Raw genomic sequence first — 16,170 nt, forward strand, 5'->3', positions numbered from 1 at the left:
GGAGAAGATTAAGGTTGCTGCCGCCCTCTAAGTCCTCAGCCCCTAGTAGAAGGCTGTGGCCTTTTAGCTGTTTATATTATTAGTGTGGGGCTTTAGGCACTACCTACGTTAGGCCAGATATTTTACCTAGCTTAATGCCCTAAGGCAAAAGAACTTTATAATGTCCAAAATTATATTTCCCAGTATTCCTTACGGTATACACACACAATGGGGTTAGTTGTTACATGAACCATATATACACCAGATGTTATGAGTGGGATAATAACCCAAAGAAAAAGAGGGAGGAGTGGGAAGAGCGAAAAAGGGAGTCAAGATCCCCAAAGATATTTTAATACCAATTCACGCAACACTTCCCACATACCCCCCACCACTGTAGCGCACACAGGGTGTGTTGGACCTAGAGTAGGTGGTGCGAGTGGATTATATAGATAAAGCAGAAAAATGCCTCTTCTGATTAATATAAGGTGATAGAGTGTGCAAAATAAATTAAATTGTGATAGTAAAAATGTTTCCAACTGACAAGTACCTGTGCATGTTCATAGTATACCCTTCTTACAAAAATATTATTAGGAGGCCTAGATATGTCCACTTATTTACAATATCCACATCTGATATCTGATTAGGCGTAGCACCGGCCCTCTTGGCCCAGGATACTGCCATTGCCCTTGTGGAATGAGCTGCGATCCCTGTGGGAGGTATTACTCCTTTAGCTCCATAGGCCTCTAATTGCCCCTCTGAGCCACCTACCCAGAGTGCTTTTGGAAGCTTTTTCACCCTTACGAGGGCCAGAAAAGACTATGAACAGGGCATTTGACTTTCTGAATTCTTTTGTGACTGACAAGAACTGAAGAAGGCACCTCCTGACGTCCAAGGTATGGAAAGCTTCCTCAGCTGCATTAGTAGGAGCCAAGGAGAATGTAGGCAACACGATTTGTTGAGAACGGTGAAAATTTGAGGAAACCTTGGGAAAGAAAGCTGGGTTTGTTTGAAGGACTACCTGGTCCGGAAAGAGTTTCAGAAAAGGCTCTGTGACTGTCAAAGCCTGAAGTTCACCGATTCGCCTTGCTGACGTAATGATGGCCACCAATAAGATTGTTTTAAGAATTAAATGTTTCAAACAAGCATATTGTAAGGGTTCAAACAGCACCCCCCCCCCCCGTGAGACCCGGCAAAACGATAGATAAATCCCAACTGTGAAAATTTTTGACAGCTACTGGCCTATTTCACGCCAATGCTCTAAAAAAAAAAAAAAAAAAAAAATCCTATAATATCTTGAAATTAGAACTTCTCTAGATAGTTTTTAAAATAAACAGAAAGAGCCGCCACCTGAGTTTTTTAAGGTGCTGGCTGCTAGTCCTTTCTCCATTCCGTCATGAAGAAACTAGAGGACCAAAATGACACTTCACCTGGAAGCCCTTGGCGAAACAGTAGGAATTAAACTTCTTCCACACCTTCTGGTACATGGCCATAGTCACCTCTTTCCTGCTTGAGAGTAGGGTTTTTATTAACTTGTCAGATAAACCTTTGGCTTATAGAAGATCTTCCTCAGAAGCCAAGCAGATAGATGTAGACGGTCTGCCTCTGGATGAACCACTGATCCTTGTATTAGAAGCTCCTCCCTGAACGGTAGTTTCTAAGGAGGCTCTGAGGCCAGGTTTAGTAGCGTTGCGAGCCAAGGCCTTTTTGGCCAAAATGTTGCGATTAGGATCAAACTGGTCTCCTCCTCCCTGAACTTCCTTAAAACCAACGGGATTAGAGGGAAGGGGGGGGGGGGGGGGAGGCATAACACAAGTGGTAACGCCATGGATGCGATAGAGCAGTGGTCATCAACCCTGTCCTCAGGACCCACTAACAGGCCAGGTTTACAAGATAACTGAAATGCATCATAGGTGATATCATTTTCTGCTCAGTGATTGCAGTATTCTAGTCTACATTTCCTCAAGGTTATACATAAAACCTGGCCTGTTAGTGGGCCCTGAGGACAGGGTTGATGACCACTGCGCTAGAGCATCTTCAGGTGAATTGCCGATAAGGAGGCTACATTCTGTTCTGCCCAAACAGAAAAGCTGATTTGTTAGATCCATGAAACCCTTGCTCCTGGTTCCCCCCCTGCTTCAGGACATACGCCACTGCAGTCATATTGTCCGAGAGGATCTGGCCATGATGTCCCTTCACCAGATGGTGAAAGGCTACAAGGGCTAGGAAAACGACCTTGAAGTCTCGCCAGTTTGACGATCTCCGGGACTCCACCTTGGACCAAGTTCCCTGGGCCGTTAGACCATCCAGATGGTCTCCCCAACCCCAGGCGCTTGCGTCCGTCGTTAGACGTTTGTATACCGGAAACATCCAAGGGAGGCCTCTCGATAGATTGGCTGAATCCCTCCACCACCACAGAGCTTGTCTCACCTTCGAGGTAAGCTTGATCTTTTCCTTCAACGAAACCTGGTGAGACCAAGTACGTAGGATACAAAACTGAAGTGGCCTGGAGTGGAACCTGGCCAACTGTACCGCTGGGATTTGCCTGCGGTAAGAAAACATTCTGCAGGACAGAATTGATTACGTAGCCCAGAAAGGTCACTTCCTGACTCTGTTCTAGATTTGACTTCTCCAGGTTGAGGAGCCAACCTAAGTGAGGTGTACCTGAGCTACTTGCAGGTTTGTTAACAACTGCTTACTGGAGTCCGCAAAAAACAAAAGGTCGTCTAAATACAGAATCACATGAATATCTCTCAACCTTAGGAGGCTCCAGAGCATCCGCCATGATCTTTGTAAAAATCCTGGGGGGGGACGAGAGCCCGAAAGGCAGGGCCCTGAACTGAAGGTGCCAGATCGATGTCCCCAGGTTGACTGCCAATGGAAGGAAACATTGGGAGGCCTGGGAAAATCGGTACATGTAGATTGGCATCCCTAGACCTGAGGGATGCCTATCTTGGGGTTAGCAACTTTGTTATTGAATGGATTGTGTCCATTCGAAAGTGTTTGTAGCAGATTGACCTGTTCAAGACCTTTAGGTTCAGAATCAACCGGTACTTTCCTGAGGGTTCCCCCCCCGCCAACAAGAAGATGTGGGAGTAAAAACCTTGCCCTTCCTGATGTCTTGGGACCTGGACAACTACCTCCTGCTGGATCAGATCCTGTAACAGGTTCGTCATTGCAGAGGCTTTGTCTGGGTCTTTTTCAGAAGGGCCGCAACATAAAACCTGTTTGGAGGGGGCTCCAGGAACTCCAAACTTTAACCCTGGGCAATAATGTTCCTCACAAACTGGCTTGGAGATGTTTTGTTCAACTGCAGGAGGAAAGAAGACAACCTCCCTCCTACTGGAACTGGACTGTCATTTGCTTTTTGCAGATGGCTCTGAGGGGGATCTGAAAAGAACCCCTCCTCTACCCTTACCATTTTGCCCCCCCCCCCGCGGCTTTTACTGTCCTCACTACCCTTTTTTTTCCCCTAACTGCCTGTTTCTTTTTGGCAGGGAAAGCCTTCCTTTTTGGCCGCTGTTCTATCTAGAATGGTTTCTAGGTCTGGTCCGAAAAGAAAAATCCCCCAAGAAGGGTAGACCGCACAGTCTAACCTTAGAGGCTGTATCGCCTGACCAGGTTTTAAGCCAGACGCCTAGCGGAATTTACTAGGGCCTGAATATCTGGCTGCCATCTTGATGGACTCGGCTGAAGCATCAGCTATGTACTTTACTGCCTTCAAGATCAGCGGAAAAGACTCTAGAAGATCCTTCCGGGATGTTCCTGCCTCAACGTGGCTTTAGTTTCTCCACCCAGCATTCAAGATTTCTAGCCACCACTGTGGACGCCATAGCTGGTTTGAGGCTAGCCGACGTGGAACCCCAGGCCTTTTTCAAGAGGGATTCTGCCTTTTTGTCCATTACATCCTTGAGGACCCCCATGTCCTCAAAGGCTAAATCAGTACGGCGTGCCACCTGCGAAAAAGCGGCATCAACCCGTGGCTTTTTGTTCCAAACTTCTGAGTCATTATCATCAAAAGGAAACCGCCTTTTCAAGGTTTTGGAGAGGAGCCCTTTCCGGATCCTTCCACTCCCTTTTGACTGTGTCAGACAGTACCCTATGAACTGGAAACACTCTAGACTTGGTGTCATCCAGTCCCTGGTACATTTTGTCATGAACGGACAACTGGACCCTCTTCTTGTATATCCAATGTTGTGTAAATGGCTTTCAAAAGATCGTCCACTTCCTCCAAGGACAATTTATACTTGGTGCTCCTCTTCGACCTCATCCTCTGAATCCCTGAAGGAAGCAAGAGAGTGCTTGTCCCCTCGTCCCGAGTCCAAATCCTCTCCATATTTAGAGGTAGATGCCCTGGGACTTGGTGGTGGTTGCTGACTACTGCCTGGACCCAAAGAGTCTTAACGGAGCTCAAGGAACTTGCCAGCTCCTGAGCAGAGGAAAAACAGGTCTGTGTATTGTTGAGAGGACTCCTCAACCAGCTCCTTAATACATGATCTGCATAGGGCTTTTTGCCAAGATTCACGCAAAGGACTCTTGGATGGGGGATTTCTTCTGGCTTGGCGGGTTTGAATGTTTCGGTTTCCCCCGAGACAATTTCCTAAAAGACAGATGGACAAAGTCTTACTACCACTGTAACCACTGCCATGGTGTCCCAATCACCAGCACACAGAAGAAAACACCAGCCCACAAAGCCACCACCAGAAGACTAAAGATCCAAGAAGAGAAATTACTTTGGAAAAACTGTAGTGGCAGGCTCCCAAAAGGAGGCTGTTAGAAAAGTTTTAAATGTTTATTGTGTGACTATTAGAAAAACAATATTCCTTAGACTGATTTTTTTTAAAAAAAATTACTTCTGAGCACATTATTGTATTAACTTGTTGTATTGTTTTGTCTTAATTAACTCCATAGTAAGTAGGATGATTAGATTTAACTAAATATGATAGCCTAAGAACGTACGGGAACATGAATAGTAAATAAAGTACCATCCTGTACCATGACAACATTATTTATGTTCCCTCAGCCAATAGAAGCATAGAGGTGTTTTTCTTGTGGGGTATGAGGAGGCGGGACACGTTCTTTTCGGGAGACATCTTTCTTCAGCTTTTGTCCTGAAAGCATGTCTCTCTGTTGTGGGCCACATCAGAAATAAATTGCCTGCTTCTCAGAACATCTGGAGTTTTGAATGATCACAAGGGAAGATTCCTAACAGAGGCAACATAAGACAAAAGACATACAGCCCATGAGAAGAAGAATGAAGAGCACGGTTGGGCCCCTCTTACCTGGGCCTGACCGGTGCCTGCCTCCACCGACGCTGACAAACCCTCCATCATGCAGAGAGCGCAGCAGGGACTAAGATCAACAGCCGAACTTTTAAGCTTCCAGGGTCTGACGTCACTACACTGCCCGGAAGCGGAACGCACTGGTCATAAAGACCCGACTGCGAACCCCTGCGTTCCAAATGACCGGAACCACTCGTCGTTCCGCCCGAACAGGAAGGCCGCGTCCCTGGCCACTACGTCATCCCAACGTCCAGAAACCTACCAGCGTGAAAGCAAACAGAACTCCGGTTGCTCGGACGCCTCGACCTCCTGTGGGCCATTACTCCCCTGAGCTGGAAAAGGTTGGAAACTCCAGAGCGCCCTCCGATCGTACCGGGAGGGAGCTGGGATGGTCCTATGAAAACAATACCTCACCAAGGTAAGGCCTTTCAAAACCACCCTGATGAGACAGCCCCATGGTTCCCGCAAGTGCTTCCACCATGACAGAGGAAACTGAACTGAAACCATGCTGGAAGAGGAGGGATTTAAAGGTCTGCAAGAGTTTCCTGTTAAAATGGGTGGAGCTGCGCTCTCTCCAGGGCTGTCCTGAAAGGCGATTTGAGAAATAAAAATTTTCATTTGAGTATAGCAGGCATGTCTGTGCGTCTGCATGTGTGTATGTATGTATTTTACTTTTAATCCGGACCTACCCCCCCATTCCTGTAACATCAGAACTGCTTTTATAGGGCTTGTGTGTTATAGTAGCCAGGAGTGCTGCTCCTCTGAAAAGTAATCCATGCACAGATCGCTTTTCAGAGGCATTTAAAAGGCAGTAAAGAGGCATTATGTTGCCTCCTCACCACCTGTTTTAAGCACGTAAATGCAGCACCACTATACCGCGACTGTGCAATCCACATAGTTGCGGGGTAGTTCAAGTGCAGGCCCATTCACCCTGGGTATACCTCCAGCTGCAGCCACAGCATGTGTACACCCCCAGCTGCTCCCTCTGCAAAGGGGGAGAAAAAAAACAGCTTAACCATGTGGTTTTACTGCCCCTTCCAAACTGACATGTGAACAAGCCCTTGGTTCATATCTGTGTGGCTGCATGCTGCGTGTAGGGCAGCCCATTCATTTCAATGGGTTTCCCTACCCACAAAAATGCAAGGAAAGAAGTCAAAGTTTTTTTTTTTTATTGCACTGCACCAAAAGCACCCCACGTTTTCCAATGTGTGGGGTACCATTAAGAATTAAACGGTACCCCTAAAGAGCAGAGCATTCAATTCATCTGTGTGTTGTGAACGAGCGCGACAAAGGCAAGACAATTCTTGCTGGGCAGTGTATTAGTGCTCGAACTAACACACAAACCAAATTTTAATGGTTCAAAGAATGTCAGGCAAAATGGTCAGCCCTCACGCATGTTCACTTCATCAAATCTGGCCCCCTTTGAAAAAAGTTTGAAGCTGAAAATTGGCCTGGTCAAGAAGGGGGGGGTTAGAGATCAGGATTCTTTTTTTGACTACAGATCTCTCAATAAAGAGGACCGGCCATGCCTATTTCTATTACAAGGAATGTTTACATTCCTAAAAGGAACAAAAATGATAACATAAATTTAAAGTGCCCCATCCCCCAGATATGAAGACATACCCAAGTCACTCCCACATATGTAAACAGTGTTCAAACTATACATGTGAGGTTTCACTGCCATCGTTAGAAAAAGAGCAATAATTCCAGCACAAGACCTCCTCTAACACTCAACAGGTAAGCTGAAAACATTTTTTAAACCATTACCTATGGAGATTTTTAAGTATCGTAGTTTGTCACCATTGAGCATGAACAATTTTAAAGCATGACATGTTGGATATCTATTTACTTGGCCCAAGATCATCTAACATACAATAAAATTGAGGTAACTATTGTGTTTTGTTTTAAATTCATTAAAGTTTTTTTTCCCAAAAAAATAGCTGCGCAAATACAGTGCAACATAAAATACCGCAACAAATACAATTTTATTTTCTAGGGTCTCTGCTAAAAAAATACATACATTTTATATTTAAAAAAATTTTGGGGTTCCAAGTAATTTTGTAGTAAAAAAAAAATAATAATAATAATTTAAACTTAATTGTAATCAAAAAGTTACAGAAAAGGCTTGGTCAGCAAGTGGTTAAAAAGATCATAAAATCAGTAAAGTGGGTAGTCATCCCAGGTTAAACCTGAACTCTAGGTATAGATTTGTTTGCATAGTTACAGTGGACCAATGCAAGTATGCAAATACTATACCCATGGGTGGTAGTTGTAGAAGCAGAGACCCACCCTATAGTAGTCAGGTCGGCTACAGTGATTGCCACTGGCTTCTTGTGCTAAACCTTTGCCCTGCTGCATAGTAACCACAGAGGGGGGCTCACTCTGCGGGGTGCCATTCACAGAACACCTTGCATTTTTACAATGCATGGCATTCTGTTAAAGAGGAAGTAAACCCTGATGGGTTTTACTTCCTCTGTTTCCCTGCAAAGATAAAGCATAATGACTACTATGCATCGCATAGTAGCCCATTATGTGTCACTTAGCTGACACAGGAGCCAGCGATGTCACCGCTGTCCCCTCTTTCACAAAATGTCCATCTTCCTTCCGGGTATCGTGGCACTGGTGCTGTGATTGGCAGGAGCTGCGATGACGTGACTCCCACGCATGTGCGCGGGAGCCACCACTAACGGCACGATCGCCGTTAGCAGCGGCACACTCAGTGCACCTGCACACCGCAGACAGCGATGCCTGTCTTTTGCAAGTATCTTCTAAACCGTGTAGGTTTAGGAGATATTTCTTGCACCTACAAGTAGGCCTTAAAGGGTTTACTTCCTCTTTTTTTCCCTGCAAAGGTAAAGCATAATGGACTACTATGCATCGCATAGTAGCTCATTATGTGTCACTTACCTGACACAGGAGCCAGCGAAGTCGCCGCTGTCCCCTGTAGTCCGCCGCATCCATGTTGCTGGTGGCGTCTCGCAGCTCCGACGAATCACAGCGGCGCAGCCGCGATGACGTCACTCCCGCGCATGCGCACGGGAGTCGCGTCTCGCAGCTCCGCCGCTGCCATACGGCGAAGCCGTCACTCCCGCGCATGCGCACGGGAGTCGACAAATTAGGCAAATCCATTCTTGGATTTGCCGCATTTAGTGCGCCTGCGCGCCGCTGTCTACGGCGCATGCGCCGTAGACAGCGGTGCCCATTTTCGGGCAAATATCTCCTAAACCATATAGGTTTAGGAGATATTGCTTGGACCTACAGGTAAGCCTTAATCTAGGCTTACCTATAGGTCCAAGTTGTTTGGAAGGGTTTACTTCCTCTTTAATTTAGAGTTACCTGTAGGTAAAAGAGGTCTGTAAGGGTTTACAACTTTAATGATGTCAATGCCAAGCACGTCACCCCCTGTAGTTACCAAGCATCCACTCAGCACGGAAAGACAGCGGCAATTACTGCAATACTAACATCAGCCAACTGCTATGGTGCTTCTCCACTACCACAACAGCCCCCACAGCTTCAGTATACACATACTTACATTGGTTGTAATCATAATGGTCATAGCTGAAGTTCAGTTTAAAATATATATACATACATACATACATACATACATACATACACACACAACCTATGTGTTATCACAGTCGACAACCTGAATGCTTACAGCTGCCAGGTTTCAGGACTTAATCCACCAAGAGAGCTTGCAATTCTACAGCATCTGAGAACAGGACAGTTAAAGGCTAACTTCCCCAAAAACTTCACAAAAAAATAAATAAATGCATTTACCATCTCCCCCCCCCCCCCGCCTGCAAAGCAATGCACTCCTGCATGCCTAAGCTAAGGGCAGATTGATACCAAGAAGTAAATTCAGCATCTACAATCATCAGCCCTTACTCAGGATGGCCACAGCCAGAAATACTATAGGGTGTTTCCCAGCAAAATAAAGCATGGAGACATAGACGGGCACATTTTTGGTTTGTGGTGCTCAGATGCAGTACAATTTCATTTTAAGGTGCATTTATAAACTAGTATTACTTCTAATGAAAATTCATACGAAAATTCTCTCTACATTCAAATGTTGTTCCTGTACTGGCAGATAAAGAGTTCCTGACCTTTTTCTTGGGGGGGGGGGGGGGTACCTAGTATTGACAAGTAACTGCTCCCACTTTCACTTGGATTACCTAGGCCCGCAGTATTCTGGGACACATCACAGGTCCCAGAACACTACACGACAATTCACAAAAGCTCAGCGTGCCTCGTAAGTGCACAATGGGCACATGGCTCTGAAGCCATAAGCTGTCACAGCTGGGTGCTCACAGTTAAGATGTCGGTGACAGAAGAAAGTCACCCCCTCAGGTAAGCACCTGTTTGAAGTCAATAACAACAGTTTTTTTGTAGCTGCAGACTTAATTTTCAGAAAAATGACTGGTGCTCCTCTATAATGGCAACCCCAGGCATCTGCTAAAGAGCAGCACATTTTGGCTGTGGGAATGCATGCAATTTACATGCATTCCTGCACCCACTACAGTGTGAACTAAGCTTAAAAATTCACACACGCAAGAGATATTTTTCACCTGGCTTCTTCAAACTTGATTTAACCCCACTAATGATAGAAAAAACAAAAAACAAACATACATTCTAAAAGCATCATTCACACAGGGTGATTCAGTAAAAAAAAAATATATTATTATATGAGCCTGCGTGGAAATGCATAGGTGTTGTGCGTATCCCTGTGCTGGCATCCCATTTTAGTCTATTTGGACACACAGCTGCACAGGAACAGCTGCTTTGTTCCTATAGGGCATGCGAGTGCAGGTCACCAAACTCACCCTGGGTATGTTTGAGGACTGACACTCGCATGTCTTACAAGGGGACACAGTGTGATACCCACATGGGAATACACACAGCACCTGTGCAGGTAAAAGATAGTCCTGCATGGGGCAAAACACCCCATGTGAAAGGGGTTTAAAAAAAATAAATAAATGTATCTATATCTCTATATCTCTATCACACCAAATACTATTAATGTATACACTGCCTTAGGGTGGCCACACACACCAATCTCATATAAATACATTCCAACCAATTTCTATCCAGTCTCTTTGGCCCTTACATTAAACAGTTGTTGGTAGATTCAAGGGAGAATGAACAATTTGATTATAATGTGTATGGCGAGCCTAAAACTGACCATACACTATACCAAGGATCCTTAAACTACGGCCCTCCAGCTGTTGTGGAACTACACATCCCACAAGGCATTGTAAAACTGACAGTCACAGGCATTACTAGGCATGGTGGGAATTGTAGTTCCTTAACAACAGGGAGGGCCATAGTTTGAAGACCCCTGCACTATACCATCTGCTTGCTATGGAGACACAGATTGTCGGTGTCATGTCAAATAGCATCCGCTGTGTACTGCACATGCGCAGTACACCTGACAAGCAGATTCTGAAAATATCCGAAAATGAACGGCGACTGCGCCGTGAGTCCAGGTTCAAGCCCCACCATCCAAGTGGACATAGAGTTAGAATAAAAAGAGCAGAGCGAAGCAAGGCCGTGCCCGAAGCGTGGCGAGCCCTCTATGTGCAGACCTATGTCCACTTGGATGGTGGGGCTTGCACCTGGACTCACCACGTTCATCTTCGGAGATTTTCCGAATCTCGTTGTGCTCCGTACTGCGTCTACGCAGTACACAGCGGACACTATTCAATAGGTAAACATTTTTGGACAGAACAGCAGCGGGGGACTCCAGAAGATCCTCTTCTGGAGGCAAGTGGCCACTCCGCACAACACCATTGCACAAAGCATGTAACATGTTTGTTCTTTTAAAAGAAAAAAAAAAAAAGCCACATCCTTCGTTACAGTCACTTTACAGAGACTGTACAATCAGATTGAGTAGTTAGTGTACCTAACAGAGTAAAATAAGGGAAAATAAAAAATTCCAACATGAGCACTAACCCTTCCAATTCTTAACTAAGCAAAACGTTCTGGCCAACCATACTCCTTAAAACACACACAATCAGAACAGCATCATAAAATCTCACTCTAATAAAAAATAAACAGGAAAGCACTTAATCAATTTAAACATGTCCGCAAAGCAATGACTTCGCAGGAGAGATATGAACGCGTAAGAACAACCATATTCACACACAAGATAGAGCTGAGCCACATGCAGGGATATCACCCTCCAAAAAGAGTCTCCGCACACACACTAGGCCCTCCACATACATGGCCAGCACAGCCTAGCTTCTGACCGCCATAAACACAACCAAGTGGAAACGGTCACCCAAGATTTACCACCCACACACTCCAATACCCTGTCATCCTCCCTCACCGGTCTCCCGGTAACTCCCACCTCCGCCAACTCCGCGCTCCCCTGCCTGACTGCACCACAACCTGCTCCGCCCTCTGGCGGCAACCCCACAACATTGCTCACAGGGGGACACGCCTATTTACTATCGCCATTGGTCCACAACTTTAATTTTCCCCTCATGGATTGGTTAACGTAACAGCCACTCTTCAAGTGCAAGCATTCCATTCGCCCTGGAGCACTATTGGCTGTCCAGAGCTCACGCCCTTCAGATCGTAATTTTGATCGCTAAGACGTCAGAGTGGCGTCCGGGACGTAATGGGGTTATGCGTTTCAAGCCTCGTTCTGCGGTGTTACTGCGGGAGTTACGTCATTTTTGGAGGGTTTTCACTTGGTAACGGCAGAATGAGAAGTTAGAGGACTGATGGAGTTCCGTCAGTCTAAACCGTGCAGTGTTATATCGCAATTGTTTATAACATGACAATAGTAAGGATGAGCTCCGGTGTGTTCACACAGCCCACGTGCAGAGCCTGCCAGGAAGTCTGCGCTGCGCTAATCACAGGCAAGGAGACATTGTCTCGATGTGTGGCTGCAGAGTAAGGATGAGCCGAACACCCCCCTGTTCGGTTCGCACCAGAACCTGCGAAACAGACCTAAACTTCGTGTGAACTTTAGAACCCGATTAAAGTCTATGGGACTCAAACGTTCAAAATCAAAAGTGCTCATTTTAAAGGCTAATATGCAAGTTATTGTCCTTAAAAGTGTTTGGGGACCTGGGTTATGCCTCAGGGGACATGTATCAATGCAAAAAAAGTTTTAGCCCAGGTTCACAGTATAACCTGCTGTGCGTCCCTGTTCCCCATTTCAGGGACGAATCAGGGCCGATTCTATGACTGAATTTGGCCCTGAAATGGAGCCAAAGACACGCGCGTTTTTTTTCTGCAGTGCGTTCCGCAGCCGCCCGGAGATATGTGAATGGGCTCCATAAGGAGCCAGTCACATTCTCCTACTATGCAAATTAAATGCGGGGAAACGCACATCTAATTCGCATAGGTGTGAACGGGGGCTTAAAAACTGCATTTTTTTTCCGGAGCAGTGATTTTAATGATACTTAAAGTGAAACAAAAAGTGTAATATTCCTTTAAATTTTGTACCTGGGGAGTGTCTATAGAATACCTGTGAAGGGGTGCATGTTTCCTGTGCTTAGAACTGTCCCTACACAAAGTGTCATTTCTGCAGGAAAAAAGGTTATTTAAAAGCACTCATGGATATAATGAATTGTCGGCTCCCCAAAATACAGAAAACAGTCATTGATAAAAAAAAAAGTGTGGGGTTCCCCCAAATTCAATTACCAGGCCCTTCAGGTCTGGTATGGATATTAAGGGGAACGCCGGGTCAAATAAAAAAAAAAAATTAAGTGCGGTTCCCCCCCACAAATCCATACCAGACCCTTTATCCGAGCGTGCAACCTGGCAGGCCACAAGAAAAGAGGGGGGGACGAGAGAGCGCCCTCCTGAACTGTACCAGGCCCTCAATATTGAGAGGATGCTTTGGTGTCCCCCCAAAGCACCTCATCCCCATGTTGATGAGGACAAGGGCCTCATCCCCACAACCCAGGCCGGTGGTTGTGGGGGTCTGCGGGTGGGGGGCTTATCATAATCTGGAAGCCCCCTTTAACAAGGGAACCCCTACCATTTCACAAAGAAAGTGTAAAAAAATGTTAAAAAACACACACACACCGTTGGGAAAAGACCTTTATTAAAAATTAAAAAAAGATTTCAGCGATGGTAATCCACTCTTGCTATCTAGCGATGAATGATCATCTCTCCGGGGTCCAGCGATGGGTGATTTGATCCAGCGATGGGTGATCTCTCCCTCCAGCGCAGCGCATCCATCCTCTGTCTCCACTGGAGACACTGCGGGAATCCCAGCAGCCTGACACTTCTTAGCTGAGGAGGGCAGGGCCAGCCGTCACCTGACCCAGCCCCCCTCTGACGCAAGGGGAAAGCCGGGCTTCCCCAGTGACGTACAGGTGACTCCGCCCCCCTCTGATGTAACGCAGGTTACCATTACATAAGAGGGGGCGGGGTCACCTGCACATCACTGGGGAAGCCCGGCTTTCCCCTTGTGTCAGAGAGGGTGGGGTCAGGTGACAGGTGGCCCCGTCCTCCTCAGCTAAGAAGTGTCAGGCTGCCGGGATTCCCACGGTGTCTCCGGGGGAGACAGGATGGATGTGCTGCACTGGAGGGAGAGATCACCCATCGCTGGATCAGATCACCCATCGCTGGACCCCGGAGAGATGATCATCCAACGCTGAATAGCAAGAGTGGATTACCACCGCTGGAATCTTTTTTTATTTTTAATAAAGGACTTTTCCCAACGATGTGTGTGTGTTTAACATTTTTTTACACTTTCTTTGTGAAATGGTAGGGGTACTTTTGTACCCCCTTACCATTTCAAACAGTGGGAGCAGGATCTGGGGGTCCCCTTGTTAAAGAGGGCTTCCAGATTCTGATAAGCCCCGCCCGCTGACCCCCACAACCACCGGCTAGGGTTGTGCGAATGAGGCCCCTGTCCTCATCAACATGGGGACAAGGTGCTTTGGGGGGACCCCAAAGCATCCTCCCAATGTTGAGGGCATGTGGCCTGGTACGGTTCAGGAGGGGGGGCGCTCTCTCGTCTCCCCCTTTTCCTGCAGCCTGCCAGGTTGCATGCTCGGATAAAGGGTCTGGTATGGATCTTTGAGGGGAACTCCACACCATTTATTTTTATTTGGCGTGGAGTTCTCCTTAAAATCCATACCTTTCAGGTCTGGTATGGATATTTTGGGGGAACCCCACATCATTTTTTTTTTTAAATTGATGTGGGGTTCCCCTTAATATCCATACCAGACCTGAAGTGCCTGGTAATTGAATTTGGGGGAACTCCACACTTTTCTTTTTTATCACTGACTTTCAATGACTGTTATCTGTATTACGGGGAGTCGACAATTCATTATAGCCGCGAGTGCTTTTAAATTACTTTTTTTCCTGCAGAAATGATACTTTGTGCAGGGACAGTTCTAAGCACGGGAAACATGCGCCCCTTTACAGGCATACTATGCACATCCCCCCAGGTACGAAATTTAAAGGAATGTTACACTTTTATTGCTTCACTTTAAGCATTATTAAAATCACTGCTCCCAAAAAAAGTCAGTTTTTAAAACTTTTTTTTTGCATTGATACATATCCCATGGGGCAGGACCCAGGCCTCCAAACACTTTTTATGACAAAAACTTGCATATAAGCCTTTAACCACTTAACCACTTGCCGACCGCCTCACGCCGATGTACGTCATCAGAATGGCACGGGCAGGCATAAGCACATATATGTACGTCCTTTGCCTCCCGCGGGTCGGGGGCCCGATCGGGCCCCCGCCCGGTGCCTGCGGCGGTCGGTTTTCGTTCGGGAGCGATCCCGGACGAGGGGACGGCCATTCATTCATGGCCACCCCCTCGCGATCGCTCCCGACGAATGGAAATCCCCGGTGACATCACTTCCTCTCCTGTAATGTAAACACAGGAGAGGAAGTGATGTATTCTCTCCTCCGTGTCGGTATTTTTCGTTCCGACACGGAGGAGAGCGGATCAGTGAGTTGCACCAACACATCCCACACACAGTAGAACATGCCAGGCACACTCACACCCCCCCTTTACCCCCCGATCACCCCCCCAATTACCCCTGCCCCCCAGTCACAGTGACACCAATGTCATTTTTTTTTTTTTTTTTTTTTTTTTTGCATTGGTGTCATTTGTGACTGTAATAACTGTTAGGGCAGTTAGGGTTAGCCCCCTTTAGTTCTAATGTACCCCCCTAACCCCCCCAATAAAGGTTTAACCCCGTGATCACCCCCCGTCGCCAGTGTCACTAAGGCTGGGTTCACATTGCAGCGGTTTATGAGAACGAATGTGATTCGCACCGCACTGCAGTGCAAATCACATCCGATCTCTGTGCGATTCGAGTTCAGCCATTCGCCGCACCCGCCGCACCCGCCACACCCGCCGCACCCGCCGCAAATTCGCACGGGACCCTTTTTTTGGCCCGCAGCAGAATCGGATCGCATGGGTGTTCACACCATGCGATCCGAGTTTGCAGATCGCACTGCGATATGCGAACTGATCTGGGGGTGTCAGTAACATTTCACTGACACTCCCAGCAGTTCGCATAGGGCAGTGTGAACTGCCGCCGGGAGGCATGCGATGCGGGAACCCGCCGCGGATTCGCGGCGTTTCCGCATCGCTCCAGTGTGAACCCAGCCTAATAAGCGATCATTTTTCTGATCGCCGTATTAGTGTCACAGGTGACGCTAGTTAGGCAGGTAGGTATTTAGGTTCGCCGCAGCTTTTTATAGCGCTAGGGACCCCCATATACTACCGCATAAAGCCCCCTGATTGCCCCCTAGTTAACCCTTTCACCAGTGATCACCATATAACTGTTACAGGTGACGCTGGTTGGTTAGTTATTTTTTTATAGTTTCAGGGCACCCGCCATTTATTACCTAATAAAGGTTTAACCCCCTGATCACCCGGCAGGTGTCATTTGTGACTAATAACTGTTAGGGCAGTTAGGG

General features: G+C 46.8%; 1 protein-coding gene across 4 annotated transcripts in view; it reads right to left on the minus strand.

Annotated features, from left to right (window-relative positions):
* The window catches only part of TNRC6B (trinucleotide repeat containing adaptor 6B), a 1,034,757-nt gene extending 1,023,084 nt beyond the window's left edge, over positions 1-11,673 (minus strand). For 2 of the 4 annotated variants that reach the window (XM_077452437.1, XM_077452434.1), the window contains exon 1: positions 11,587-11,673. The gene's annotated coding sequence lies outside the window, so the exon portion shown is untranslated. The remainder of the gene's footprint in view (positions 1-11,586) is intronic. The other 2 variants (XM_077452436.1, XM_077452435.1) reach the window with 2 other exon arrangements.
* Between the last annotated feature and the right edge of the window lie 4,497 nt (positions 11,674-16,170).

Source organism: Lithobates pipiens, unplaced genomic scaffold, assembly GCF_037356315.1.
Source record: "Lithobates pipiens isolate NorthernLeopardFrog02 unplaced genomic scaffold, aLitPip1_a1.2 Scaffold_23, whole genome shotgun sequence".
In the NCBI taxonomy this organism is placed as follows: Eukaryota; Metazoa; Chordata; class Amphibia; order Anura; family Ranidae; genus Lithobates; species Lithobates pipiens.